Consider the following 14464-nt stretch of genomic DNA (forward strand, 5'->3'; position numbering starts at 1 on the left):
CTTTTTTTTTTTTTTTTTTTTTTTGAGACAAGGTCCTCTATGTAGTTGAGACTGACCTGAAACTCACTGTGTAGCCCAGGCTGGTCGCGAACTCACAGTGATGCTCCTGCCTCAGCCTCCTGAGTGCTGGGATTACAGGTGTGCGCCACCACACCCGGCATGAGTGCTTTAGTTTTGAAGGTATGTTTAATTACCTTTGCTACAATGGATGCAATCTGATGGTTTCTATGATGTTTTACTATGTAACTAAAAATTCAAATAATAACACACCCAACAGACACACAACTCTCAGTATGAAAAACTGCTGTACCTCCACCCTGCCATAACCAGTAGAGAGGCCCAATCACTCAAACCCACACGGAAGGAAAGGCTATACCATTCATTGCTCTGCTAAGCTGTGAAACTCTTCCTCCGGGTGCCTACAGCTCACCGTGCTGCCCCTCCACTGGGCTCCTAGCCCCTCCTACTTTAGGATTAATGGCATCTCTGAGCAGTTGCATCTTCTCTTCCCAAGAAGAGGGAGTGTGCATTCCACCTAGAACAAACACATTCCAGGGAGGATAGGTAACAACACATAGGCACGGAACACAGTGAGAACACAAGGAGCTCATTTTTCTAGCTCCTGAGGCCCAGCCCTGTGCCTTCTCAGAGCAAGTTCTCAGCAAATATTTATAGAATGATTGCACAACTGGTTGCGATTACAGAAGGGTTTGGGAATTTTCAGAGGAATTGAAGGCGGTCTCAGCCTTGTTAGTGGAAAGGCCTTGGGTGGGGCTGGCATCCACTCCTGGAACCCTTTCTGTTTGCGCTTCCTTCTTACCTTCCTCCTGCGGCTCAGCCTTGCTTTCCAGCTGCAGATGCCTGAGGGACTTCTTCACCCTTTGCCTCCCTGGCCATACTGATGAAGTGGGGGTGAGTCTGACAGGACCCATGCTGCCCCTGAGTGGGCAAGGGAGAGCCATCAACACAGCCCTCCTGTGATGGGGAGAACGCCAGAAGACTTCACGTCTAGAGTCCTCTCAACCAGCAGCGTGACTGGCAAAGTACCTTGTACAGCCTCATTCCTCTGGGCACATTGAGGTGATCGCCTTAACTAACACGGAAACTTAGCTGTGTGGCCCTCGGTGACACCTACCTACCCGCATGAGGGACTTACATGTGTAAGGAGGTGGCTTCTCCTACTTATTTTTAACAATTGTGTGAATTGTTTTACCATCGACCCCAATTTATTTACTGTGGAAACTAAAGTTTAGTGATCCAAGATTGCTTCTCTAGGGAGTGGTAGAGTTAGAATTCAAGCTCAGGTTTCGTATTCCTAAGCTCACCTTCCTGCGATGAGCATCACTACTTAATGTAATTATATCAGCCTACTGAGTTAATGAGTATTTCCTCCAGCCCAGGGTGTTCTTAGGGGAGCTAATTTCTGTCGATGTGGGGAGAGTTGACTCATGGTGGGTCTGGGGGTGCAGTGGTAGGCAAATGAGGGAGGAAGGAGGGAGGGAGAGGGTATGCAGGAAGGGCTAAGTTTAGGAACCACAGGAGGCTCCTTGCTGAAGGCTTCCTGGGTGGCCTCACTGCTACTTCGGCTCGCTGGGTCTCCAGGCAGTCATCAGACCCGCCATCAGTGACTTGAATCAACAGACCAATGAAGCGATATTTACTTGGGGATTTGGAAACTGATGCAGAAGGCTCATTGTTGAAGGTCACTCAGCAGGAGGGTCATTTTCTTCGGCCACGTAATCCCAGACCTCTGTCCCTAAGGGGTTCTTTGGAGTGTTAGTGAGCACTCGGCAATTTCCATCACTTTGCCAAACTAATGCAGAAGGGGAGGTGCTGGCGTCATGGCTGGGGTGGGACTGTTCTCCTGTGATGACCCAACTTCTCCAGTGGGAGGCACCGATCACAGCTGTTTCAAGTTCTTCAGTCTCTTTCCAACATGATCTTTAAGAGGTCCTTTCACCTTCTTTGTTCTATTGGACCCTCACATCGATCCTGTGGGGTAGGTGCTAGCATCACACCTGTTTAGAGATGAGAAAACTTGAGCTCTAAGGAAAGCCATAACCCATCCAGCGTCCTGAAGCCAGGCTTGGTTCTAGCTCTTCTGAGTTGCATCCACTGTGGCCTTTCTGCTTTCCTTCAGGTGCCTCAGCACTTGCAGAAAGGACTAGGTAATCGTGGAATTTGATACTCAACAACTGTATTGCTACCAAAGTCAAGAGGATGTAAAGCCCCAGGCTGCAGGTTTCTTGAGGGCAGGCCCACATCAGCTCTAGGGTTCTGGCCTTCAGTTATTTCTCTGAAGGATTGCTTTGCAACAGGTAGCACATAGTGATCTACATCAGTGTGATTAAAATCTTTGAAAGCAATACAGGGTCTGTAAACACAGTGTACTTCATTGAAAGAAGTCCCCTGCCCCCCACCTCCCCTTAGTGGTAGCCACTGTTAATAGCTTAGTGTATGTTTTCCAGACATTTCCGATGTGGATTTGCTATGTGTGTGTGTGTGTGTGTGTGTGTGTGTGTGTGTGTGTGTGTGTATGTGTGTTATGTATACAATGTTTAAAGGATCATACCTTCCCTATAATGTTGCAGCTTGCTTTTCTGTTGAGTATCCTATTATGAACATGCATTCATGTCAGTGCCCACAGCCCTACCTTATTCTTTTTAATGCATGCATAGTATTAATATTTCATTTTATGGATGAACTGGCTTATTTAACCTCTTACCTATTGATGGACACTTAGATGATTCCAGATTTTTTTCTGTTACACGCAGTGCTTCAGTGAGAATCCTTGTACAGTTGGATAAATTCATATAAATGAAACTTCTGGCACTCAGGATTTGTGCATTTAGAATTTTGATCAATATTGCCACATTGCTCTCCAAAGAGGTTGTCCGCATTTACACCATCAATCTAAACATTGTTTTTTGCATGTGTTCAGTAAGTGCTGTGGAAATTGCTGCTGACAGTTTATTCAATTATGATTGTGATTCAACTCTCCACTCAGGGGTGATTCCACTGCATTCTAGGGTGTGTGATTTTAGTTCATTCTCTGCCCTTCCTGGCTGGGGGTGGGGGAGTTCGCTTAATGTCTCTGAGGCACAATTTCCTCCTGGAGGTGATAATCTTGCTCTTGAAGGGTAGAGTTGGGGACCCAATGAATATTCGTCAGACGTCTCGCTCCAGCACCGCCTGACGTTGTCACCCCGTGGAAATGGCCTGCTCCTGTCGGCGGGCCTTCATGAGGGAGGGTTGTGAGGTTTGCCACGGGACTTCGAAGGGCAACGGAGGCATGGATTGGTAATGCTTCTAGCAGCAAAATAAAAACTGTTAATCTCATAGGCTCTAATTGTTTCCAGGGCAGTGGCTTTGTCGTTCACTTCCCTGTATTCCTGCAAGCACACAGACCACATCTGGAACGTAGAGGGTACAGGTGGACTCTGGGTGCAAGGGAGGCGAGGGTTGTGCTCAGAGATTGCCTGTACCGGAAGGAGGCTGTACGGTTTTAATCGAGATGTGCTCCCAAAGCCTCACGTGCTCATAGGTGGGGCTTTTGGGTGTTGGTAGGATCATGGGGACTTGACACTCATCGGTGGATTAGCTCGCTGAGGAGTTCTTGGGAGGTGAAGCCTGGTCAGGGGAGGTGGGCTTGGAAGGTTCGCTTTCTCCCCTCTTCCCCTCATCACTGTCTGCTTCCTGTTGCCATGCCATGGGCGCTTTCTCCTCTGCCAAGCCGCTTTGCCTTGCAACCGGCTGACTATGGACTGAATCCTACACTGGGGGCTGATGGGAGTTGGGAAGAGGGAGGGAGGGAGGGAGAGGGAGAGTCCGGTCAGTCTAGGCTCAGAAATTCCCTTTGAGAAATTGCTTTTGGGACTGGGTTGTGAAGCTGGGAGGGGACCGTGGCTGCCGTCGGGAGGATGTGGACATGGGATGCGGGCTGCTCGGCCTTCACTTCAGTACAGACGCGCGGTTTGTTTCCCCTCTCCCCACGGATGTGGTGCCTCTTATCTGCATCCTGCTACCTCCTCTTCTGGCATTCTGTCCCTCTTCCCACAGTCACCGTCCTTGTCTGACCCATCACTGCAAGGCATCTGGTGTCAAGAACGTTACTTCAAAGTCTTCGTCCCTGAAGTCTAGGGCTGTGCTTCGTACCTCAGGCACAGACACATGTGGGAGGAAACAGGGCTGCGCCGGGCTGGGCCAAGTGACTGGAGTCATCTGGGTGTCACCCCCGACTTCTCATTGTGCCGCATGTCCCTGTCCCTCAGCCTTCCCTTTCATGACTTTGGCTCTGTCTCCTCTTGCCTCGCACACAGGAGCAGCAAGGACAGTTCCGAGCAAGAGAATCATAGGAAGGGAATCTCTCGGCCAGCCATGCAAGGTGCTGGTGTTGCGCTTGTGTCCATTGTGGGTGCCCTGGGATCAGGAAGATGTGCCAGGCTGATGATGCTCCTTGCAGAGGTAGGGGTCTCCCGCTTGCCTGCTCCCAGTTTGCTGAGAAGGCTAAGTCGGAGTTCCTTCTCTACTGTGTCCTGACTGTATGAACTTGGGCAAATCGCTTAGCTCCTCTGGGCCAGAGTTTCTGCATATATAAAACAGGTACTGACAGCAGCATGTCAGTTTGTGAGAGTATTCAGCATTCTTTTTTGGGTGTATGTGAAGGTTCTGTTGTAAGGCAGACAGACCTTGGTCTCTAATCAAGTAGGTTCCAGGCTATAGTGTCTCGTCAACCAAATTATATGTGAGGTGTATGCAGGGCTCCCACAGCTGGGACAAAATATCTCCCTCCCACAATGTAAAGGAGAAGAGATTTATTTGGCACACAGTTTCTAGTGGGTCCAGTCCACTGGCTGTAAGGCAGAAATGGCATGGTGGATGGGCATGGGAGCGGAGAGCTCTTCAACCCGTGGCAGTCGGGAAGTAGAGTGAGAAGGGAGGAGCTGGGCACCAGAATATACCTTCCCAGTGACCTGTCTCTTTTGAACAGACCCCACCTCCTGCCAGCACATTCAGCTCTGAACTCATCAGTGGGGGATTACCGTGCTGATGCGTACGGTATCCCTGTCATCCGTCACCCTTCAACAGCCCTACCTGAGTGCATGAGACTTTTGGAGAGACATTTTAGATCTGAACCGCAACACTGCGCTATATGTTATAGGCTGCACACTATGCCACAGGTACTACGTACGCTACACATTACAGACTGGACTGTATGCTATCGTATATGCTGTGCTGTATATGCTACAGACTGTGCTATGTGCTGTATACGTTACATGCTACAGTCTAGGTCATTTGCCCTGGTCTGTACCCTTCTGTGTTTGCTATATGCTATTCTATGCTATAAGCCATAGACGGGCTATATGTCACAGTCTATGCATGCTTTAGACTCTATGGCAGTCCATCTGCTTCCGGCAGTGCAGCTCGAAGGAAGGAAATGTCCCCTTGGATGGCAGTAGGGCTTCTCTACACTATCTTCCATCTGTTCCAGCCCACTGCACTCCATGCCGTGTCCTCACTACCACTCAGCATGCTCTCACTGAGCACCTGGCATATGGCATCTGGAACCCAGTCTTTCGCTGGTGCAGCCTGAATCTGAGAGCAAGAAACAGGAATGGGGGAAGCGACTCCGAATGAAGGTCCTGCGGAGGAGCTTTGGAGAATTTCTGATCGCTGGCTTCCGACTGCAGCCTGCTTGGGCCTGGAGCACAGGCCTGGGGCCAGCACTGGACAAGGAACCTGGTGCCCAAGCCACGTGTAGACACGGCTCTGAGATGAAAGTGAGGGCTTGGACCCTACTGCTGGGTAGATGGGCTTCACTGAGCCTCAGACAGTAGAGACATGAGGCCGATTGTTCCACTCTTGGCTTGGCCTGGCTCCTTTTATTTCTTATGCAACTCCATCTGAAAGATGATGCAGGATTCTTCACTCACACTCCCACACAAATCCAGAGAAGAAATTAACGAATGTGCTCTCCAGACCCTGTGTGTGGGTCCGTTGGGAAGGAGTGAAGGCCTCCGTGGCCTGAATGTTGGTTTCAGCACTTTCCAGGGTTTACCGGCTTTGGGTCCCAGCCCTACAAAGTGCGTGTGGAGTTCAAATACAGACTCTCAGGCCCTTGAGCGCTTCCGGAGAGTCTCAGTGGCTCTAATAAGGGACAGGCATCTCTTCGATGGCAAAAGATTATCTTTCACAGCGTGAGCACGAACTGGATCATAATTAACAGCTTTAATATATGTTCTCTCTTGCCGTGGAGCTGGTGTTTAGACTCTGTCTGTCTGCATGCCCATAACTTTATATCGTCCTTTACAAGGAGGGGCTGCTATCACGCGTGACGGAAAAGTGGCATGGCTGTAAGTGCTTCTGCAGGGTTAGTTTGGAGCACATCATTTCTTTTTCTCTTCTTCCCTTCCTTCTCTCCTTCTAGTATCCATTTTGCAAATTTTGAAACATACAGTGGCTTCCTGGAGCTGTCTGGACCTTGCTGTGCACGCCAGCACCCGTGGGATAAGGAACGGAGAAGGAACACATTGCTGGTGTGGTCCAAGTGTGTTTGCTCATTGTTTTTATCCTTGATTTTTCATCTCTCAGCATCTTTCTTCCTTGTCTCTGTCTTCCCACATGGTGACAGTGGCTGAACTGAGGTCGATATAGGGCACCGGGGACAAACACTGCGTCCTCCTGGTGCTGAAGAAGGTAGGAGAGCCATCGTATAAACTGGCCCCTTCCTCTTTCATTTAGCCTATGTGTGCTGTGTACTTACAATGGGCTGACATCATCCTCAGCACTAGAAGCAGGAAGACCCACCGGGGCCGTTCCCTCTCTCTGAGAGTTAAAACTACTCTCATTTCAGTCTCCTCTCCCTTCCCCGTCTCCCCCTCCCTCCAGTTCCCTGCCTCCCTCCCTGCCTCCCTCCCTCCTTCCTTCCTTTGCTGGCATGGTTCACTTTCTCTTTTGCACTCCTCACCCTGACCAAGGTAACCCAAATGATCTCTAGGATGGGTATACATGCTCCCACCAGCTTGCTACCCATAGAGTCAAAGCCATGAATTTGTGCCACAGAGAGTCGACTTCCTGCTAGACTGATATAAAGAAAAGGGGCAGAGATGTTTTCCTGCCGTCAGCAGGTCAACATGGTTGCACTCGAGTACTGATTTCCAGCCTGAGCTGCAGGGAAGAATCAGGGCTACCACGCTGGCTCACTCTGAGAGGCGTGACCCACACATCTGTCTGGATACAGGATCATCATCCTGTTTTGGAGGAGAGTGAGTGGGTATGTTTCATTCATCTATTCAGAGAGGAAGGGAGGGAGCCTGTTAGAGGCTGGGTGTTTCTCAGGAAGACTGGCAAGGAAAGGGTTTCCCCCTTAGGTCATGGAGAAGGTTGACATGACCAGGAGCATGTTGGCCTTGGCGGGACTGGGTTTTGTGGGAGGCCTGGCTGCATGAGCTTGGTCCCTGCAACTGGAGTGAGGCCAAGCCCTCCAGGGGCCAAGGGCCTTGCTGGGGGTCACACTGGAGCGGGAGGTGTGGCCATAAGGCCTCCTGGAATCAGCCTGGAGAAAGAGCAGGCTGTAGGACGTTAGCTGGGTCAGGGAACTCTGCAGGGGGTGGACTCAGATGGTCCTATCACATTTTTCCGCAGGAGCAGACCTGGGCTGTCCATTTCTTGGTTCCTAGAGAACTAGCACTCAGACTGTCTCACGGACCTTTGGGAGACCCTGTGGCTCTCTAGGCTCCTCTGCTACAAATCCCTGTGGGGTCACCAACTTCCAGGAGATGGGATGGGGAAGCTGGACCCCGCCTCCCCCTGACACGGGCTCTCTCAGGAGACCCGCAGAGAAGAGCAGCGGCCGAGGTCTGTGCTTGCTCTCTCTCCCAGGCCGAGGCAGGTGTGCACTGCTCTCCGTGTGGGGTGTGTGCCAGGGAAAGACAGACAGTGGGGCGAGTGTCAGCAGGCAGGGCGGTGGCGGGCTCTGTCTGGCTCGGCGACAGCTCAGTACCTGCCTGGCGGCCTCTGCCCCCCACCCCCGGCTGACAGGTGGCCTGTTCATTGGGGTGGCGAGGAAGGAAATGGAGTGATTTTCCGGGGCTCCGGCCCCAGGCCCTGCTCAGCCTTCACACCCTCGATCAGAGGGAAGGGTGAGTGGAGCTGCGGCAGGGCTCTGTGGTGGGCTCTGTGTTTGGAATATTTTATTCAAAAAAGACTTTTTTCTTTTTTCCTTAAGAAAGCAAGTGGGGGAAAGAAGCCTGTAATTGGCTCGGGAAGGTCACTGCTTGTCACAGGTAGTGTAAGCTGGGGCCTAGAGGAGAAACCCACAACGTAGGACCTTCCACAGAATTGGAGATTGGCCTTGCCCTTTCCAGGGCCCTCAAGAGACAGGCAGAGGCCACCCAGCTGGAGCTTGGGCCTCAGTGGATGCTGCCGTTGCCCAGTGGTGTAGACTCTGAGAAAGCGGGAGCAGGGGAATGCACTGGGAGTAGTCTGGGATAGGATGCAGCTTCCCTGTGTGCAGGTGTGCATGCGTACACACACACACACACGCACGCACGCACGCACGCACGCACACGCTCACTCAGGACTTAGAGTGTGGCCAGGCCCCAGGGGACTCTGGTGCATTCACCCACCTTTCTCTTGGCCAGCAGGGACAGAAAGAGATTTGCTGACAGTCCCACTGTAGTTAGAGATAGGGTTGGGTGTGCCTCATATCCTAATCTGGGGTTCAAAGTGATGTTGGGGATTCCCAGTGTGCCTTTTTACTCCTTTCTTTTCCAGTGAATACTATTTCGGCCTACAGATGTGACTAAAATCACATTCTTAGAGATTTACTCATTTCAATTCAAGCTTAGCTCACAATTATATAGCAGAGTCTCTGGGGAGGGCTTATATGTTAAGCTCTGTCAGTAATTTCTCCCTTAGCAAGAATAAGGGAGATAAAGATATTGGCTACCTGGGGGCTGGTGCATGTGTGTGCACGTGCTGGGTGTTCTGCAGGAAGGACGTGCCAGGAGGGGAGCAGTAGTCCCGGCCAGGCCCCTCCCACTAGCTTCATAATTAGACCCGAACCTGGCTAGGCTTGGGATTAGGTGGCCCTCTGAGCGGGGGGCAGCTGAGGCACCTGTGGGGGCTGTGTCCCTAGTGAGGAGGCTCCGTGCCTCCCGTGGCTGCCCTTCTCCTGGAGGCTGACGGAACAGGACTGTAGGGAAAGCTGCCATGTCAGCACCCAGCCCTGTTTCGCACTCCAGCAGCTAATTAAAGCTGGGAAGGTAATTTATTGCTGAGGGAGGATGTGCGGGAGGTTTGGCTTAGTTGAAATGGCCCCCAAAGAGTTATGGAAAGCTAAAGTGGGTTTTCAGAAGCAAACGGTAATTGCTCTTCACTTAGCATTTCAGTGTCATGGGCGCCGAGCTGCATGCACTGAGTTACCCGGCCTTGGGCATGCGGGGAGGGGGCCCCAGAGGTGTGTGCCAGCGCCCCATCTTCTAGGCAGCTGGAGGCCTCAGAGTAAGCATTAAAAGTGCCCCCCTCTTCTCCTGGGGGCTTTGCCTGCTGCCTGGCCTGAGCCCAGCTGGGGTGGACGAGGGGACATTTGTGTACGGGGATTTTTGAGGAGGAAAGAACTTTGGAAGTGGGAACAAGTGGCCCCTAGTCCTGGCGTGATGGCATCTTGGGTCTCCTCCTTGTTCAATGGTCACTAGAGTATGTGCCACGTGTACATTCTTTGACACTATGATTCATCTCCCTTGATCTCCTCACAAATGCTCTCTGTGCTTTGTGACCCATTTGGCAGTGGGGAAGACTGAGGTGTAAGATATCCCAACAGGGTGTGTAGAGGACGTGGGAGTGACACGACTTTCAGCTGAATGGTGATGCGTTTGCCACCTGGAAAGAGGAGCTTCTTGGGCCTTGTGTTAGCTTTCTCTCATGGCTGAGACAAAATACCTGACTTCCAAAGTTAAAGGGGGAAAGGTTTATTTAGCTCACAATTTGTGGAGGTTTCAGCCCATTATTAGCTGGCTCCAAGGCAGGGATGGCAAACAGGCATTGCAGAAGAGAAACAACACAGAGTGCACAAGGTAGCAAAGGCAGCAAGGGTCCCTAACAGCATCTTGCTGCCCCTTTCACCCTGTCTGGACAACCAAGATTAGGGAGCTGCCAAACCCGTCACTCACGAAGTAGTGGTTTAGTGGTCACTCGCCCTTAACCCCAGCATCATGCATTGCAGACTCAGCCACCTCTGAAAAAGAAAGTCCCACCTTATCTAAAAGAAGCTTTAGGGGGACATCTCCACATGGGCCACGAAGGCCACAAAGTGTCTCTTTACTCTGTGTGTAAAGGCGATGGGGGGAGGGGTGGAATTAGAGCGGATGAACCAGAGTTGTGTTAGCCAGTGAGAAACAGGGCCAATAAAAGGGTGCAAAGCCATCTCACATAGGGGCCGAGTGTATTAAACGCTAAACATTTAAAGTGACCTCTGTTTATGTTTCAGGAGCGTATTAGTCAGCTTTCCCATCCCTGAGACACAATACTTGACACTCATAATGTAAAGGCGGAGAGGTTTAACTTGGTTCACGGTTTCAGGGGAGCCAGTTGCTTGGCTGGCTCTAAGGCAGGGACAGCATGGTGGCAGTGTGTCCTGGAGGCAAGCTGCTCAGTGAGGGGCAGCGGGAGGCAGGGCAGGGAGCGGCAGCAGAGAGGAAGGGGCAGGGACCAGAGATATAGAGGCCCTGAGGTCACACCTCCATGACAGACCTACCCAGGCACCCAGGCACACCGGGAGGGAACTGTGCTTTACTCATCCCCTGGGGCCTCCCAAGCCAATCAAGGTGACAGTCTGAATGTTCACAGGAGCTAAGCTGAGAGGCTCACAGGAGGTCCTCCAGCTACAGTTTGGAGAAGGGTAGTGGGTAACAGGGAGAGGGAAGGGGTCCAAGCTGAGACTTTCTGTCTGAGCTACTTTAGAAGCGGTAATGCATTCTGGAGACATATCTGGGTCATAGCTCAGGTAGGGGTTGCATTCTAAAGTTGGTAGCATGGCAAGTGCAGGAAAGTCAAAATTATTTTGGAAAAGCGGTACATTGCAGAGACCACTCCTGCAACTTGAAAGTGAAGAATTCTTGTTTTGTTTGTGTCAGCCTTCCTATTCTGCTGTTCTTCTCCTGGGAGAAAGTGAGGTCTCATTTGCACGGGGTGGGAATGTACCTGACGAAGTGATGGAGTCAATATATTTAACCTCCCTCTAAGTGTGTGTTGATGAAGCAATGTATAGGAGGTGCATATTTTACTACTAATTCTGCTGTCCAACACCAGGACCAATAAAACCATGTAGGAAGGTCTTTCTCAGGCCAAGCTGTCTGCAGATAACACAAGCCTAGTGAGAATTTTGAATAAGTGAGTGAACAAAGTTCTTGGAAAAACTGTTTTCCCTGCCCCCTCAACCCCCCATCAAGAGCAATGGAAAAGTCTAGATACATACTTTGTGGACAGCGCTGGGTATGTAGTATCTGTAGTTCAAGAACCAGATTGAAAATAACTAAGCTTTCTGGATATGCCAGCCAACCAAAATGTTTCAGCACATCACACATGTGACACATAAAATATTATGTCTCAGGAATAAATCATAGCAGCGTTAATCTGGGAGCCTTAGAAACAAAATTGAAGTTTCCTTGCACAAACCATATACCCAGAGATTTCTAGTGAATGTAAACATTGCTCAACCTTTTAAAGCCCTTCCTCCTTTTAGCCATTGTTTCTGAGTTTGGGATGTGGGGTCAACTATTCCCCGCTTTTCTCTTTTTTTGGTACCTGGGATCTAACTCAGAACCGTGGGCTTCTGAGGCAGGCGGGGGCACCAGTGAGCTAAATCCCTGGCCGCATTCCCTGCTTCTCTTGAGAATGATCTGAACAGCTCAGAATGCAGTCAGAATCCCAGTGACGTTCCCAGGTGACCGAACACTAGCCAATGAATGGTAGTTAGGTCATACTCCAATCTGCATCCCCAAACTTCTTGGGGATGCCATCCTCTGGCCAAAGGCCAAATCGATACGCTGGTGTAGGCCCAAAGAAATGGAAATGAAGTGGCTTTGGATTTGTGTCCGTGCATTTTTAGACTGGAGATTGCATTTAGGAAAGTACCAAGTATTGAGAAAACACAAGCCATCTCCAAAGTCATGTTGAAGTAGTATGAATTTAGGCAGCATTTCCAAAGCACAAACATCATTTGCTCAGCCCAGTTGGAGGATGGAAGTGTTCTCTGATGATCAGGTCCAAAGACAAGTTTCTAGTTGAAATCTGAAGCTGGTAGGGCCAGTTATTCCCTGACTCTCCCACTGCACGTCAGGCTTACGTGCATAGAAGCAGACAGAGCGTGGAAGCAGGCAGTAGGGTGACAGGGACCTCCTTGCAGGGTGGGGTAGCAGTTCCTGCATGGTGTTGTCTTTGAAAAGATGTTGGCAGGGGGTGGCTCATTTCTTCTGGAGGCAAATCCTCACATCTTATTGGGATGGGGTGAGAGTGGATGCAGGAGGCATTATTTAGATGACGAGACCATGCAAACGGGACGAAAATGGAGCTACTGATCATTGTGCACTTTCAGGTAGTGAAAGCCTGGCAGAGGGCAAGAGAAACATTATAAATTAGCAAGGTCAAGAGCCCTTTGGAAGAGGGGGCTTTTATTCTTCCTGCAATATGCATATTCGGGTTCAATCATTCTAAATGAAGTGTGCCTTTTCTGTCCTTGAAGCCTTCTGGGGATAAAGCCCTAGAAGTACATCTCGATGGACTATGTTGGGATATGAAAATTTAAAAACTTCGTATAAAGATAACCAAACTGAGTCCTTTAGCAAGAGAGTGGACAGCAGGAGGGAACCCAGCCTAGCTATACTTCTTAAACCTCTTCGTCAGGAAGGACAGAGAGGGGTGGACAGACACAGCTCTCCAGAGGTGCCACGGCCTGAAACATCTCAGTGCAGGTGTTCAGTGTCTAAAGTAACAGACAGGTACACACGTTTTGCAGCTCCCTCTATTACAGAGAGACACTTTTGTGCTGAATTCACTTTAGGACATTGAATTTAGAAGGGCAGGAAGTAGCTGCCGTGGTTCAGATATAGTCTGTGTCCCCTAAAGTTTTGTGTGCACATCAGCCCGCTTTGCTGTGACAAAACACCTGGGGGAATCACCTTAAAAGGAGAAAAGACTTATTTTGTAGCTTATGCTCTTAGAAGTCTCAGTCCATGGTTGCTTGGCCCCATTGCTTTGTGACTGTGGTGGGACAGTAAGTACATCACAGAAGCCTCGCGCGCGCGTGTGTGTGTGTGTGTGTGTGTGTGTGTGTGTGTTGGAATGGCTCTGTCTACCTCATAGTGGTAGCAAAAAGAGAGAGGAAAATGAGGTACCAGGGTTCCAATGTCCCTTCAAGGGTTCTTCCCCTTATTCTAACTTCTTTTCATTAGGCCTCATCTCCTAAAGGTTCCATGTCTTTAGCACATGGGTCTTTGGGCCACATTTAAGATCCAGACCACAACAATGTGTTAGAAGCTTGGTCCCCAGTGTAACAGTATTGTCAAGCGGTGAATTTATAAGAATCTTTGCCTTGTGGAGGGTGATCTGATCATGAGAGTGGATCTTTTGGAGGCGCTAATGTGGTTCTTGGAGGGCTGTGTTAGTTTCCACAAGAATATGTTGTTATAAAAGAACAACTCTGGCCTCTCTCTGATTACTTGCTCGAACTTGTGTGCCTTCCATACTTGGATGATTCCCTTTCTACCTAGTTACCATGTTGTAGTAGTGCAGGGCCCCACATCTGACATGGTGCCATGCTGTCTGGACTTTGAAGCCACCAGAATCATACACTCGATAAACCTCCTTTCTTTATAAGGTGTTCAGCATTGAATATTCTGTTATAGCAACATAAAGTGGACTAATGAGCCTATGACGCTCAATGGCAAGGTCTTTTTCATTTCTGAGAATCAATAAAAATGGTGACAAATTTTCACTAACTTTTGAGCCAAATAGGGTAGTAACTAGGGAAAGTAGTACTGAGAACTATTTCTTACTCTGAAAACCAGGATATGACAGTTCAGGTTGCACCAGAGCATGGACAGTGATCCTGAGGTTTGCCTGCTATGGTTCCAGTCTCCTCTGTGCACAGGAAGCTGTTCTGTGTTCAGGCTGGGTCCAGCCAGGATGTCTCTAGCCCACAGCCATGAAATCCCAGAGCACAGAGGTCCCACACTCTGACATGTGCCGCCCAGCATTACTCCACGTGCCTCCTTGTCCAGCCATTTGCAGTGCAAATTTCACATTTCAAGAAAAATAATGGAAATCAGTTTTCTTCTGCAGCCGATCTCAGTCCCTTACTGTGTCCACTTCCCCATGGTGTCTTTGGAGATGTTTCCAAGAACTCGCAAACAAAGTGCACCAGCAAGTTCCAAAACGTTGGTGGATATCTTTTTTTTTTTTTTTT

Source organism: Fukomys damarensis, unplaced genomic scaffold (assembly GCF_012274545.1).
Source record: "Fukomys damarensis isolate Sample0158 unplaced genomic scaffold, DMR_v1.0_HiC HiC_scaffold_18, whole genome shotgun sequence".
Taxonomy (NCBI): domain Eukaryota; kingdom Metazoa; phylum Chordata; class Mammalia; order Rodentia; family Bathyergidae; genus Fukomys; species Fukomys damarensis.